Genomic DNA, 14,606 nt, shown 5'->3' on the forward strand with positions numbered 1-14,606 from the left:
ATTATGACATTTATTTTATTTTCATTAAATTATGTATTTTACTTGCAATTTCAATGAGTCACAAAAGTTTTCATATATAATGGCAAGTGTATGAAAACTTAATTCTTTAGTTTTAGTGTAGGCTGTTTTAAGAGTCTACGCATAGCTGAATCAAAATAAGATTAAGAATTAACGGAAAGTATCGGTATCGGATCAGTATCGGCGATACCAGCCTGAATTTTACTTGGCATCGGATCGAAAAGGAAATCAGTGGTATCGCACATCACTAATTGCCGCTGCACTTACATGGCCTCAAGGCCTACAGATACCTGAGAGATACCATGCACATACCTCTTCTTCATCCCCACACACTTCAGAAGTAAAAACACTAATATATTCTACAGAAGTATTGTCAGGTGCATTATTGTTCACGTGTTCCGTTTCCACATCTACACACACCGTGGAGATAATATGAATGTAATGTACTTGTCTATTAACATCCATTCATCTCATCTCCATCCTTTACAAATATATATTACACAGGTGGTTGCATTCTGTGGACAGCAGGCCTGGAATAAATACCTCACTTTTAGACATGCTACAAAAAAAAACAGGAAGATGATGAGAGTAGTGTAGCAAGTTAGGCCCCTGTGTTCATGGTGGTTTGACTGCAAGGCCACTGGAACGCCCCCATTGTTTACTTCATCACTAATACACTGACACCGCATACTCAGAAGGTTACAACAGAATGTTTATTTCTCCCACATATAACCAGTATTGTTGGATTGTTGTAGGTTTTGTTGGAGCATGCATTAGAGGAATTATATGAACAAGGTATCAAAGTGCTGTGTGTGACAATGGACGGGCATGCAACCAATATCGGCATGTGCATCATGCTTGGGTGCCAGCTAAAGCTGCACTCCTTTAGAGCCTTTGACAACACATTATGCCCACCCTTCCACAGGTGAGTGCACATGTGTACATCAGAATCGGAATCAGGTTTTATTGGACCCGATATCTCCCTAGAATTGCCTGTACTATTGACACAATCATAACCATCCATGTAGGATGGAATAAATACACTAGGTTCCAAATTATCAGCGTTCATTTTTTTTGTTCATTTTTTTCTATATAGGCTATATAATTGGCAGTCAATAGGGTCTTTCCTTCATCAACAATTATATTGTCATCTGGATTTTATTCAACAAAACTAAAAATGATGATAATGGCATTTTTTGCAGCACCCCCTCAAATGCATTGTTCCAAGTTATTATGCCAAACAATTTCAAAACATGAAATAGTTTCAAAAAGATTCAAATAATTAATTAGCAATTTTTTGCATCAGGAGGTAATTTTTCTCTAATCAAAGTTTTTTCAATCAAAAACATCTTTACAGCTCCAGCTGCAACTTTGAGTTCTGTTTAAGCTGGTACCCATGGAGATTTTGTCCAAAATGTAAAGTACTTTAACAGTCAGCCTATAATGAGGAGTATTTGTCACGTCAGGTGATTGAAAGGATGTCCGACATCATTGACAGCCCAAATCCACGTGCCAAAGGCTTCAAGGCACCACTGGGTTCCCTCAACAGGGGGACAGAAGCCCAGCTGGACTTGACTTAGTTTACAATGAATGATAAGACACCACTGTACCATTTAAAGAGGTTTATTTTAAATAAAATTGTTCCATGGACTGACAGCTATCTCTCAGGCTTAAATGTTTTTAGTATTATTTGTTATCTGGTTTTTGCTGTTCCATGTTCAGTTCTAAGCTAGCTGAAGTTCAATATTCTGTTCTATGTTCAGTGAAGTTCAGTGTTCAGTTCTCTTTAGTTTGTTTGCTGTTCCAGTTTGTAACTGGGTTTCCATTAAAGTTTTTCGCAAAATAAAAGTGATATTACTAAAATTTCGATAAAATACAAAGTCGCTTTACGGTACAGTTATGATTACATTTACAGCAGTTGCCTTGATAGTTTAGAACAAAAGACGAAGGTAACGAATGATAGTTTTGAGGCAAAGTCCGTATGTACGCCAAAAGTCACGAATAACGGTATAATGTGAAGTCCACACAGGTACACACGTACTGCGCCATGTTGTCTCAAGGCCCATTAATACTCCCTTTACGTACAAAAATGTATGCGTCCTTTTCAAACGACGTTACTGTCACTGCTCACATACTTCCATGCATCCTTTACATTGGCACGGATGTTAACCAATATATCTACGGGGGGGGGGGGGCAGCACAGACTCAAAAGTTTATGACAACAACAAACTCAAAAACAAACATGGCGACTGTGGAGGAGGTATTGATAATGTACGGTTTGCATAAAAGACAAAACAGAGGCAGCTTTTCTAACCAGCTGGCACAACTTTTCCTCAAAAAGCTCTGCCATTGTTATTTCTTCTTTGTGTCTCACTAGAGCGACGTATCGGGTAGTGACAGCAACACTGCCCCCGCGGTTTCCGGTGGTACTGCTCCGTTTGGCCCGTATCTGTAAGCTTTTTATGGAAACGTGCAGAAATACGGACAAAATGAACGCAGAGCACGGACAGAAGGCTCCGTCCGTATCTGTATTTAACATTGAGCATTAATGGGCCTTCAGAGGGAACTGGTCATGTGACACTGTATGTCACGTCCTGAGACCTGTAAATGCGGAAAAAATGTTTCCATTGCACTTTTGCGATATATTTCTATATTGAAACGTCTGAAAAACCTCCTCATGAGAGCGTAAAAGAAACCTTTTAGTGATATTTGAGAAGTTTTTCAAATTCAGGTGTTTTCATCACCAGTTTTTAATGCACTATTTAGATTTTGCACATTTCTAAAGGTAATAGAAATGCAGCTTGTGGTTGTTCTTTATTTTTCCTTTGTTCTTTTCTATTCCCAGAAAAGTCAGTGATGAATAAATGAATAAAGTCTGGAAGCATCCTGCAGTTTGTGTCTGCATGTAGCCATCAGTGTCTCCCTTTTCTAATAAGAATATTTTTTATATTTATTGTTTACATCCTTGTATTAGAACACATTCCCTGACTGGGAATCGAACCCAGGCCGCAGCGGTGAGAGCGCTGAATCCTAGCCGCTAGACCATCAGGGAGACAGTGGTTGATGGAAACATGAGTGAATTATTAAATAACCATTTTTGTTTTCTTTAAGATAAAAAAGAGGAAGAGGAAAATAAAAAGGAAAAATAAAGTAATATTGATGCAAACTCATCTCATTTGAATGGAACAAGTAAGACAGGGGTTATTGGTATTTATCAATATGTGTATGCATGTATGTGTGTAGATATGTATATGGATTCAGTTGTTCAATGAACTGGGAGGTAGGGGTGAATATGAATGGTTCATACCTTTTTTGCTTCTGTCTTGTTCTTGGTGATGCAAAAACAATTTTAAAAATGTAGTTATACAGAATAACTATGTTTCTTCTTGTGTTGCTGCCTGTCTTGGTGAGGACACTCTTGGAAAAGAGATTTTTAATCTCAACGAGTCTCTTCCTGGTTAACTAAAGGTTTGATCAATAAAATTAAAAAATTACTCACTCCTTAGAACAAAAATATGGTATATATACAACATTTGAAGAAATCATTAAAGTTTCCATTTTTCCAGTTAAATAAAAGTGTTAGAAAAATGTTAAAATTTAAATCAGTCCTTTATATTCTATCTCAACCCTAGCCACATTTCAAAGGGGACATATTGTGCAAAAATCACTTTTTCAGGCTTTTCCAACAAAAATATGTGCCCCTGGCCTGTCCACAATCCCCTCAAGAACCAGAAAATCCTAACCTTGCAAAGCAGATGGATACGCCCATTTCTTTGTTTCACTGGTGAATCCATCTTGCAAAGCTCCCATCTGAACCGTTTGGGCCCGGTTAGAAAGTGACAGGACCAAACAGCAACGAGGAGCAGTACTTTCGGGCGTAGTGGATTTTAGCTTGGATGCTGCTAAAGTGTCAGTTTTATCAGAACTTGACAACATTTCTTCATTAAAAGAAGAACAAAGAACAGCAGTGAGTTGTTCAAAAACAACAAAAGTCGTGTACTGACATGTCTATGGTCGCCATGGTTCGTTTTATTCCTCGGTAGCTGTGAAAACGCACCTCGGTCGCGGCTACGTCACATGTTTTGTTGCTCTGATTGGCCCATAAAGATGTGACGGACAGAATGTTCATCCAATCACACTCTGACTTTTCTTCAACTCCTCTGCCCTTCTCTAAACACTTAGAAATGAAGGTTTCCCAGATGGATGTGTGAAACAAATCGATCTGGTATGTCAGATTAAAAATCTATTCCTTACCCCCTATTTTTCTCCACCTTTCAGATAATGTGTTCTTAGAATTTTTCACCTCATGATGTCATGTGGGGAGTTAGCCCCGCCCCCAGGGTCCGTTGGCCATCCCTGCTGGGAAAAAAGTTCCACCCTCCTCTGATCTTCCTTTCAGCTGCAAGCAAAGATGCTGGATAGTTCAGTGGGTTACCCTGTTAACTTTACTTTGGGATATTGATGGTTCAAATCCCAGTCAGTGACTTCAGATAAAAGCAACAAACTTCACAGACATGTTTTGGAGACCTCTGAGAGCAAAATAAACTTGCCTTAAAGGGGTAAAATATGTCACCTTTAAAGGGAGTCCCAGTGGATTTTCACACAAGTTGCCCAGATTATCCCTGTTCAGATTACCTCTCATGTCTTTTTGAACTCTACTACAAGGCATGCTAGGGGTGCCGTCTTTCAACTGTGGTTCACCAACTTAATATCTTAAACCTACATACAAACTGAGTGGTTCCTGATGTCTATTGTCAGTGTTTATATTGGTCCATCCTTAGCCAGGATTTAAACTCTACTCATTGCATGAATGGCCCAGCATTCTCTAACAGGTTCAGTTTCAGCATCTTGCCCAAGTACCAACATGTGACTTTTGATACTGAAGTATTAGCATGACCTGAGAGAGAGAAAGAAAGAGAGTAAAGGAGAGAAAGAGAAAAGCCAGGGAAATAATTTCTCCAGATATTTTTTCTCCTAGAAAATCATTGATTAGTAATCATTGTTGTGTATTACCTTTGTTGAGTTTGTAATAAGAAAGATATATAATAAAAGGGGGAGTTGGATAAAAGAGGTAATATGATTCAAAGTGCTCAAGCTGTGAAATGCTTTTCTGTTTGCATCACTTTACTGCCCTCTACAGGACTGAAATGTCCCAACAGCAGAAACACAAACCCTGCAGTGACACAATTCAGAGTACTTTTGAAAATCAAACATCAGACCTCTTAAGACCTTTTTAAGGCCTGAACTGAGAAAAATACTACCCCCTTTTTGCACAGCAAATGGTCTAAACTGACAGATGTGAAATTGCCATATACATCAAACCAGGGCTGAATGTCAAATTTAGTGTACTGTTTATGAAATCTCAGATGAGACAAAGATTGTTTTTTTGGACATAAATGCCCAAATTTGATTTCTGGCACATGTAATGCCTCTGTTCTTTTAAAATGCCATCTGGATATATTCATCATAATTTTTAGCAGGTGTGCTGAGCTGATTCAAAACAGTTTGACTGTTAAAAGCAGAATGATGCTTTCTGTCAGAGAAGACCTGTTAATATGAGGGTGGGCCGCACAGATGTTTAAGTGGCCCAGATGTTAGAGAACTGGAGCAGAGGTTTACAACAGTAAAATGAGTCATGTAAAATAAAAGGGGGGTCCCCCAAGAAATTTTGAGCATTCAGCACTGAATTCACTGAATTCTGGAGATTATTTACATCACACTTTGTGAAAGAAATTCAGTTTGAAATACAAAATTATTGGTTAATTATTAAAAAAGATTGTATTGTAGTTATCTTGAATTTGTGATATATTTAACATTTTAAACCTGTACTTTCACAATCACAATGTAACTCAAGTCAGTAACTCTTCCAGGATATCACTCTGTCCAGTTAGGAAGCAACACTGTGAATCCATTTCACCTGCTGTTGTGCAAATGGGACGGACAACAGGTGGAAAGCAGAGGCTATTAGCAAGACAACCCCTGTAAAGGAATGGTTTTGCAGCTGATGTGTCTCCCAGCACACCTCTGCTCATCCTTTCTGGCTGATTATTGGTTACTTTTGCATTTTTCCAGCGCCCTCACCACTAGGGTAGCAACCTACAGAAGGTGCGCAGGTCGTGCAGCTTATCCAGGATGGCACATCCATGTATGCCGTGGCAAGAAGGTTTGATGTGTCTCCCAGCACACCGTCAAGAGCATGGAGGGAGACACCAGGAGACAGGCCAGTCCACCAGGAGATGTGGAGGGGGCTGTAGGAGGGCAACAACCCAGCAGCAGGACTGCTATCTGCTCCTTTGTGCAGGAGGAGCACTGCCAGAGCCCTACAAAATGACATCCAGCAGGTCACTAGTGTGCATGTTTCTGCTCAGATTGTCAGAAACAGACTCCATGAGGCTGGTATGAGGGCCCATCGTCCACAAGTGGGGCCTGTGCTCACAGCTCAGCACCGTGCAGCCTGACTGGCATTTGCCAGAGAATTGGCAGGTTCACCATTGGTACTCTGTGCTCTTCACAGACAAGATCCGGTTCACACTGAGTACATGTGACAGACGTGAGAGAGTCTGGAGACATCGTTGAGAACATTCTGCTGTCTGTAACATCTTCCAGCATGACCAGTTTGGCATTGGGTCAGTGATAGTCTGGGGAGGCATGTCCTTGGAGGGCCAGAGGTACCGCCATTACAGGGATGAGGTCCTCAGATCCATTGTCAGACCATATACTGGTGCAGCGGGCCCTGGGTTTCTTCTGATGCATGACAATGATCGACCTCATGTGGCTGGAGTATGTCAGCAGCTCCTGCACAACAAAGTTATTGATGTTACGTACTGGCCTGCCAGTTCCCAAGACCTGAATCCAATCAAACACCTTCTTGGACATCATGTGTTGTTCAATCCACCACCACCACATCACACCACAGTCTGTCCAGGTGCTGACTGATGCCCTGATCCAGGTCTGGGAGGAGATCCCTCTGGGGGCCATCCGTTGTCTTATCAGAACCATGACCAGACGTTGTAGAGAGTTCATACAGGCACATTGGAGGCCGTACACACTACTGAGCCTCATTTTGAGTTGTCTTGAGGAATTTCACAGAAGTTGGATCAGCCTGTGATCTGATTTTTCCACTTTTATTTTTAATAATTGATTCTGAATCCAGTCTTTCATGGGTTAATGATTTTGGTTTCCATTTATCGTTCTTATGTTATTTTGTTCTCAACGCATTTCACTATGGAATAAATAAAGATTTTCAACAGTAATATTCTGGGATGGGTTATTTAATTGTTAATTGTTCCCTTTCATTTTTTGAGCAATGAATAGATAGATAGATAGATAGATAGATAGATAGATAGATAGATAGATAGATAGATAGATAGATAGCACAGGTGCAGTAATGAACCACAATAAACTGACCAATTAGAGCACATTTTCCCCACAAATCACAGGTTTTGGTCCGCTTCTAAATACCAACATGTGAGCACAGACTAAACATGACGTCAAATCCAACTACGTAAAAAACCGGTCCTTGATTCAGACCAGATCAGCAGAACAAGACAAGTGAAAACACCTTAATTCTAGTCTGGCAGTTAGTGGCCCTGTTAGATCCCCAGTCTTTACAAAATCTTAGTCTGTAGCCAAAAACTCAGCAGCTGGCTGACAAACTGTCTTTAGATGTGAGAGGGTATCTGATGTTTGTCTTTAAGATTCTTAAAAAATTAGGCAAACTCCTCTGTGGACAGTCAGCATTAGTTAGGAGCAGATGTAAACCAGATTGAAAATTTGGTACAATGTAATCAAAAACAGGACTTTTAATAAATTCATTTTTTTTTATGAATTATTATTGTTTTTACTCCTGATAGGGTTACTTTGGGGCTTAATAGCAAAAACTCATCATCCAGCAAATATAATTAAATCTCAGTAGTGTAGACAACTACAGAAAAACCTTTTTCCACTTTCTACACTCTAAAAAAGATGTGGCATAGAGGAATGTCTTTTGAGTAACAGTAATAATGTTGAACACTATTGGAAAACTGTTGGTCTATTTAATGTTTTTAGGCAGATAATAAGAGTCGGCAGTTGAAAAACAGTATATTAAACTCAAATAAAGAATATCAATTCTTTACCAGGGACCATTATGTTAAAATTAACAAGTATCATTAAATGCCACTTTTTTCCAAGTTTTTGCACATTTTGACACTGTTTTTTGCAACTTTTTCACCATTTCTTTGCCACATTTGTCCCAATTTTTCCTCTTTTCAACATTTGTTCTCCCAATTTTCACCCATTTAAGCTACCTTTTGCCATGAAATACCACTTTTTTCAAGTTTTTCCCTATTTTAGCCGCTTTTTTGCCCTTGTTCACCATTTTTTGCGACTTTTCACCCATTTCAGCTACCTTTTCCACTAAATACTACTTCTTTCCAAGTTTTTTGCCATTTTTGTCATTCTTAACTGCTTTTTGCCTATTTTAGTCGCTTTTCACTCATTGTTTTGTCACTTCTCACCCATTTTTTGCTACTTTCTGACACCGTTTCCACTTTTTCTCCCCATGTTACATTTAATCCACTTTTTTTCTGTTCTGCTGATTTGCACTGGCCTGGAGGGTTTTGATTATTTAATACTAAAAAGGATGTGTCAGTAATGATGAACTTTTAGTCTCCTCATTTCAATAAACTCTTCTTATTTGTTTTAACCATGTATGCCTCTCATTTTTTACCACAAGACCTGGACTCCAGATGTGATAGAGAAGCGTCCTGATGTCCTGCACATTTTGATTTGGAGCTGTTATTTATCATTATTTTGTTGTTTCATATGTTGATTATGTGAATCAGAATGGTGAAATCTATACCCACATGTCAGAATAAGGTATAAGCATTCAGTCTTTACAGGAAAGTGTTAGCAACTTTTTGCCAATTTTTTTTGCCATATTTATCCCATTTTTTTCCCCTTTTCAACATTTTTCTCCCAATTTTCACCCATTTAAGCTACTTTTTGTCATTAAATACCACTCTTTTCATAGTTTTTGCCCATTTGAGCCACTTCTTTTTGCCATTTTTAACCAATTTTGGCCCTTTTTCACCATTTTTTGCCACTTTTCACCCATTAAAGTTATCTTTTGCCATTAAATACCACTTTTTTCAAGCTTTTGCCCATTTTGACACTTCATAGCAACTTTTTACCCATTTTTGCCATCTTTATCCCATTTTTGCCCCTTTTCAACATTTTTCTCCCAATTTTCACCCATTTAAGCTACCTTTTTTCATTAAATACCCCTTTTTTTCCCTAGTTTTTGCCCATTTAAGCCACTTCTTGTTGCCACTTTTTATCCCATTTTTGCTCTTTTTCACCAGTTTTTGCCACTTTTCACCCATTTCAGATACATTTTGCCACTAAATACCATTTTTCTCCAAGTTTTTTGCCATTTTAGTCACTTTTCACTCATTGTTTTGTCACTTCTCGCCCATTTTTTGCTACTTTTTGACCCTTTTTCCACTTTTTATCCCCATGTTACATTTAATCCACTTTTTTTCTGTTCTGCTGATTTGCACTGGCCTGGAGGGTTTTGATTATTTAATACTAAAAAGGATGTGTCAGTAATGTTGAACTTTTAGTCTCCTTATTTCAATAAACTCTTCTTATTTGTTTTAACCATGTATGCCTTTCATTTCTTACCACAAGACCTGGGCTCCAGATGTGATAGAGAAGAGTCCTGATGTCCTGCACATTTTGATTTGGAACTGTTATTTATCATTATTTTGTTGTTTCATATGTTGATTATGTGAATCAGAATGCTGAAATCTATACGTACATGCCAGAATAAGGTATAAGCATTCAGTCTTTACAGGAAAGTGTTAGCATTTGACAGGATTACATAACTAGAACATGGATCACTCATGTTTATTCCTGCCCTTCTGTGTCACCAGACTCAAGTGGCCCCAAGAACTTTATGATATTTCCTTAAGTGCAAAGTAGGTGAAATCCAAACTAGGTGAATCCAAATGTTGCTTGTGGAAAAACACATTTGATCTTAACTCCTCTCTCTGACTGTCCTGTCCTGCCACAGTCTGATCAATCCCACATGACGGGCCTGGTACTCTTTGTATCTGCTCCAGTCACTCAGAGATAAAGGACACACGTCTGGCATGTGTTGGTTAGGTAACTGTCAGTTTTGCATTTTTGCTAGACAGGCGGATATCCAGGCAGATGGAAGTTTGTTTTTTTAATGAAACAGACAAAGAAAAAGCCTTAAGCCTTCAAAGCGTCTGTCCCAGTAGGAGTTCTTGCTGTCCTAGACTTCTTCAGGAAAGTCTGTTGACTCCTTCTCTGCTCATTCTAACATCTCTGAATTGTGGCAGCTGATAGAACCATATATTGCACATATCTTGGAAGTTACAGAGTCTTGATGGGATTTTTAACTTAAGATAAAAGTTTGCAGATTAGCACGACAGGTCAGGGAAGTGGAGCTACAGCTCTTTCTCATGTTTATGGTGAAAATCTATGTCTACACATTCTTTCTTTATGTAACTCAGCTTCCTCTCAAGAGAGATCCAGTAAACGCATGTTGTCCCGATGAAATAAGTCTTCTTAATCCCTCAAGTGTTTATTTCTTTTAGTTTTGATGATTTTGACTTACAGCTAATGAAGAACCATAATTTAGTATCTCAGAAAATCAGAATATTACTTAAAGCCAATAAAAATGTATTTTTAACACAGAAATGTTGGCCTACTGAAAAGTAAGAACATGTACAGCACTCAATACTTGGTCAGGGCTCTTTTTGCGTGGATTATTGTAGCAATGCGGCATGAAGGCCATCAGTCCGTGACACTGCTGAGGTGTCACTGACGCCCAGGTTGCTCTGGTTGTGGCCTTCAGCTCTTCTGTGTTGCTAATTTATTGAGATGCACCTGTAAGAAAAGCATGCATGATAATGTCACATAGCCTTCTTTCAAAACATCAAGCTGGCTGAGAGGCTTGTGTTACATTTTCTCAGAAAATTAGAATATTGTGAAAAAGTTCAATATTGGAAAGTCATGGTGTCACACCCTCATCAGCTAATGCTGATAATGTCACATAGCCTGATTGATGGTTGATTGATTTTATGTTATATTCTAATTTTCTGAGACACTGAATTTTGGGTTTTAATTATCTGTAAGTCATAATCATCAACATTTGAAGAAATAAAGGCTTGAAATACTTCACTCTATGTGTAATGAGTCTATATAATATATGGGTTTCACTTACTGAAATGAGTGACAAAAATATTGAACTTTGTCATGATATTCTGGGTTTTTTTTAGATGTACCTGTAGTAGACCATTTTTCAGAAACTCGGGACAGGCTGGGCAGTATAGTTACAGGATGATAGGTATGTGTATCGTTAGTCCCACCAGACTTAAATACTTTGATGATCTTTGCTATTTTTTCATTTTCAGTGCTACACCAGAAAGCAGGAAAGATTTGTAGAATAAAGAAGTGGCTCCATGATTTTATTCACAATACATTTTATGAATTTATCACACACTCTTGGGCTGCAGGGCAATTTAAAAACCAATGAGTAATCAGACTTCTTACTGAGGCTCTTATCTGTCTCTGTAGGTCATTTTCTGTCTCTGTAGGTCATTGGGAGTCTTCAGCATTAATATCAGTCTTTCAAAATGTGTTGACTTTCCTCACAGAAGCTTTAAGAAATATATTGTTATATATCACAGGGTATTTGCATGGAAACCTGCCCAATATGGTTGTAAAATTTCCCCACAATCATGAAACTATTCCCCCATCTCTGTCTCTCTTTCACTGGCAAATCTACCGTTCAACCAGATACAGCATTCTGACTCTGCTTGTTGCACTGCTTGTGTTCAGAGCAAGCAGCTTTTAGCTACCCTGGTTAGTCTGGATCTTATCAGCACATGCGGCTTCTCACATCATCTTTGCTGCAAGTGCAAACAGCGAAACGCCACAAGACAAAAGCGAACGCCGTCCCTGGATCCGCCTGAGGGAGAGGACAGTTTGCCCAAAACAGAGATAAACATCACCGAGGAGCAGAGGCGGCCCTGGGCTGAAAGAGGGTGTCACAAACAAAGGGGGGTGAAAACAATGAAGCAAAAGAGAAATTTAACAATTCCTGAAATGCATAACAGCTCAAAAATTACCACTAAGTCTGTTTAGCAAAACGGTTGTCTGGGGAGTAACTCGTCCTTTCAGAATACGGCCTAAAGTCAGAGTCTTTCAGTCCTCAGTCCTTCCGGTCTTACTGTGCTCTTATGAGGCCTGGATGCTGACCGAAGGCCAGAGGTACGAGCTGGACTCCTTTGTGACAACCTCTATCCTGCACATTTATGGGTAACATTAACAAAAGCATTAGTCTAAACCTGACGGGCTCAGGAGAGCAGGGATGATAAGAGTCAGCTGTTTGACAGCAGTGATTCTACGGGCACTCGACAGAGGTAGGAAAAGTATGGCACTAAAGTAAAAGTACAATTCCTCGGCTTTAAAATTACTTCATTACAAGTAAAAGTACTGATTTCAAAATGTACTCAAAAAAAGTAAAAGTACCCAAAAAAATTCTCAATCACAGGAATTTGAACAAATGTAGTTGGTGACTTTCCACCCCGGCTTGTTATATAATATATAATATTATATAATAATTATACATTTATTTGGTCATCCAATTACATACCAATAACAAAGTAATTCCAGAGTAATTATCTAGTATTTTTGTAGTAATTACTGTTATTATTTAGTTATCTTCAAGAACAAGGTTGTACGTCCGTTGTGATAATTTAAAAATATTATAAGCAATAACTCAGAAAAAACAGTAATATTAAGGAAATGTCAACCTCATAATAATGTATTAATGATAAAGTAATTCCTCATTATATCGTGGCAATTCTCTGCTAATTAGGTGGTGCTTTGCTCTAACCCTTACCCTATAAACCACAGGTGTCAAACTCAAGGCCTGGGGGCCATATCCGGCCCGTGGTACAGTTAAATCCGGCCCACAAGATGATCTCATATTTCTGTTAAAGCTGGTCCATCAGTCTGAGGTCTGCATGTTTCCTCAAGTATAAAAATGTGAATTTATCCTTGATGATTTAAGATATCCTTCAGTCATAAATCTAAAAAAGCAAGGAGTGAAAATATTTAGATAAAAAGTGAAGAATGTTGGAAAAGAAATTAATTTGTGTTTTAATTTCATATTTTCAATTTTGCATCTCACAATTAGAACTCAAACTGAGGATTTTGACTTTTTATTTCATACTTTGAGCATTTCAACTCATAATTTTGAATTCTCATATAATATTTTGAGCTTTTAGATTCATAATTCTTATTTTAAGTGATATTTAGACCTTTTTGACAAATTATTTTGTATTTTATCTCATATTTTCAACACCAAACTTTGACTTTATAACCCTATAGTTTGACCTTTTAGACTCACAGTTTAAAATTTGGAATCATATTTTGACTTTTAATTTCATGATTACGTTTTTTTTTCATATTTTCACCTTTTAAGCTCATAAGTTTGGCTTTCTTTCTAATATATTTGCCGTTAAAAACATAACTTTTCCAATTTAATTCATGTTTTGACCTTTTTGAACTAATAAATTTACTTTTCTCAGATTGTGAGCCTTTAAACTTTTCTTTTTGACTTTTTAACCTCAAAATCATTTATCAAAGGATTTTTTTTTTTTTTTCATATTTTAGATTTTCATATTTTATGACTGGTGAAATGAGGTTGACAGTTTACGGTTGAAAAGGTGACCCTCTTAGGCCTTCAGGTTAGTCCTGGATCCAGGATCTGGCCCCTGCTGTGATTGAGTTTGACACCCATGATTTAGAGGGTCAAAATGAAGAAATTATCTGGGGATAATCGGGCAGCTTATAGAGAAAATGATCATCTTATTTCTGATAAATTACCTGGTCAAATATCATCTAATTACAGAGAGTTGCCACAACATTATGAAGAATTATTAGATAATTAAACATTATTACTAATAAAATACTTCCTTAATATTATCATATTTCAGGTTATTACTTGGTAACATTCTACGACATTACTGGGCGATTACTCCTTATTCCTGAGAAATTATTAGATGATTATACTTATTACAATGAAATTACTGTGTTTCTATTGTAAAACTACTTGGTAATTACTGGATAGTTATAAGTGTTACCGTTTATTCTTATTGCAAAAAAATAAAAACTTGAAACAGTAGCTTCACCGCCTGAGTTTGTTGATCCACAGTGTTGTCTCTGTGTTTATAGGGAAGGATAAAAATAAATGACGTGTAAATCTCCACACATGGCGAGGGCTCGGCCTTTCTTACTCTCCAGGAAAGTAAAATTAGGGAGGAGCAAAAGCATCAAAATGTTTGTGAATTAGAAAAATCACTTCACAGGTTACATAACCTGCTGCTTTGTTTTAAACAGTGGTCCATTATTCCAAGTTTACTAATTCACAGTTTTGTTGTTGTTATTATATAATTCCTTATGTAACAGATACGACGGTGTGGGTGTGTGTGTGTGTGTGTGTGTGTGTGTGTGTTGGGGGGAGTATGGTGGTGTGTGAATGCTGTGATGGGGGAGGTCTGCTCTGT

The 14,606-nt window shown here is 37.9% G+C and overlaps 1 non-coding gene across 1 annotated transcript; it reads right to left on the reverse strand.

The window, feature by feature from the left end:
* Positions 1–2,998: 2,998 nt before the first annotated feature.
* On the reverse strand, positions 2,999–3,070 carry trnae-cuc. The gene has a single exon. It is a non-coding gene; the product is annotated as a tRNA-Glu (tRNA).
* Positions 3,071–14,606: the final 11,536 nt, after the last annotated feature.

This window comes from Cheilinus undulatus, linkage group 7 (genome assembly GCF_018320785.1).
Source record: "Cheilinus undulatus linkage group 7, ASM1832078v1, whole genome shotgun sequence".
Lineage (NCBI taxonomy): Eukaryota > Metazoa > Chordata > Actinopteri > Labriformes > Labridae > Cheilinus > Cheilinus undulatus.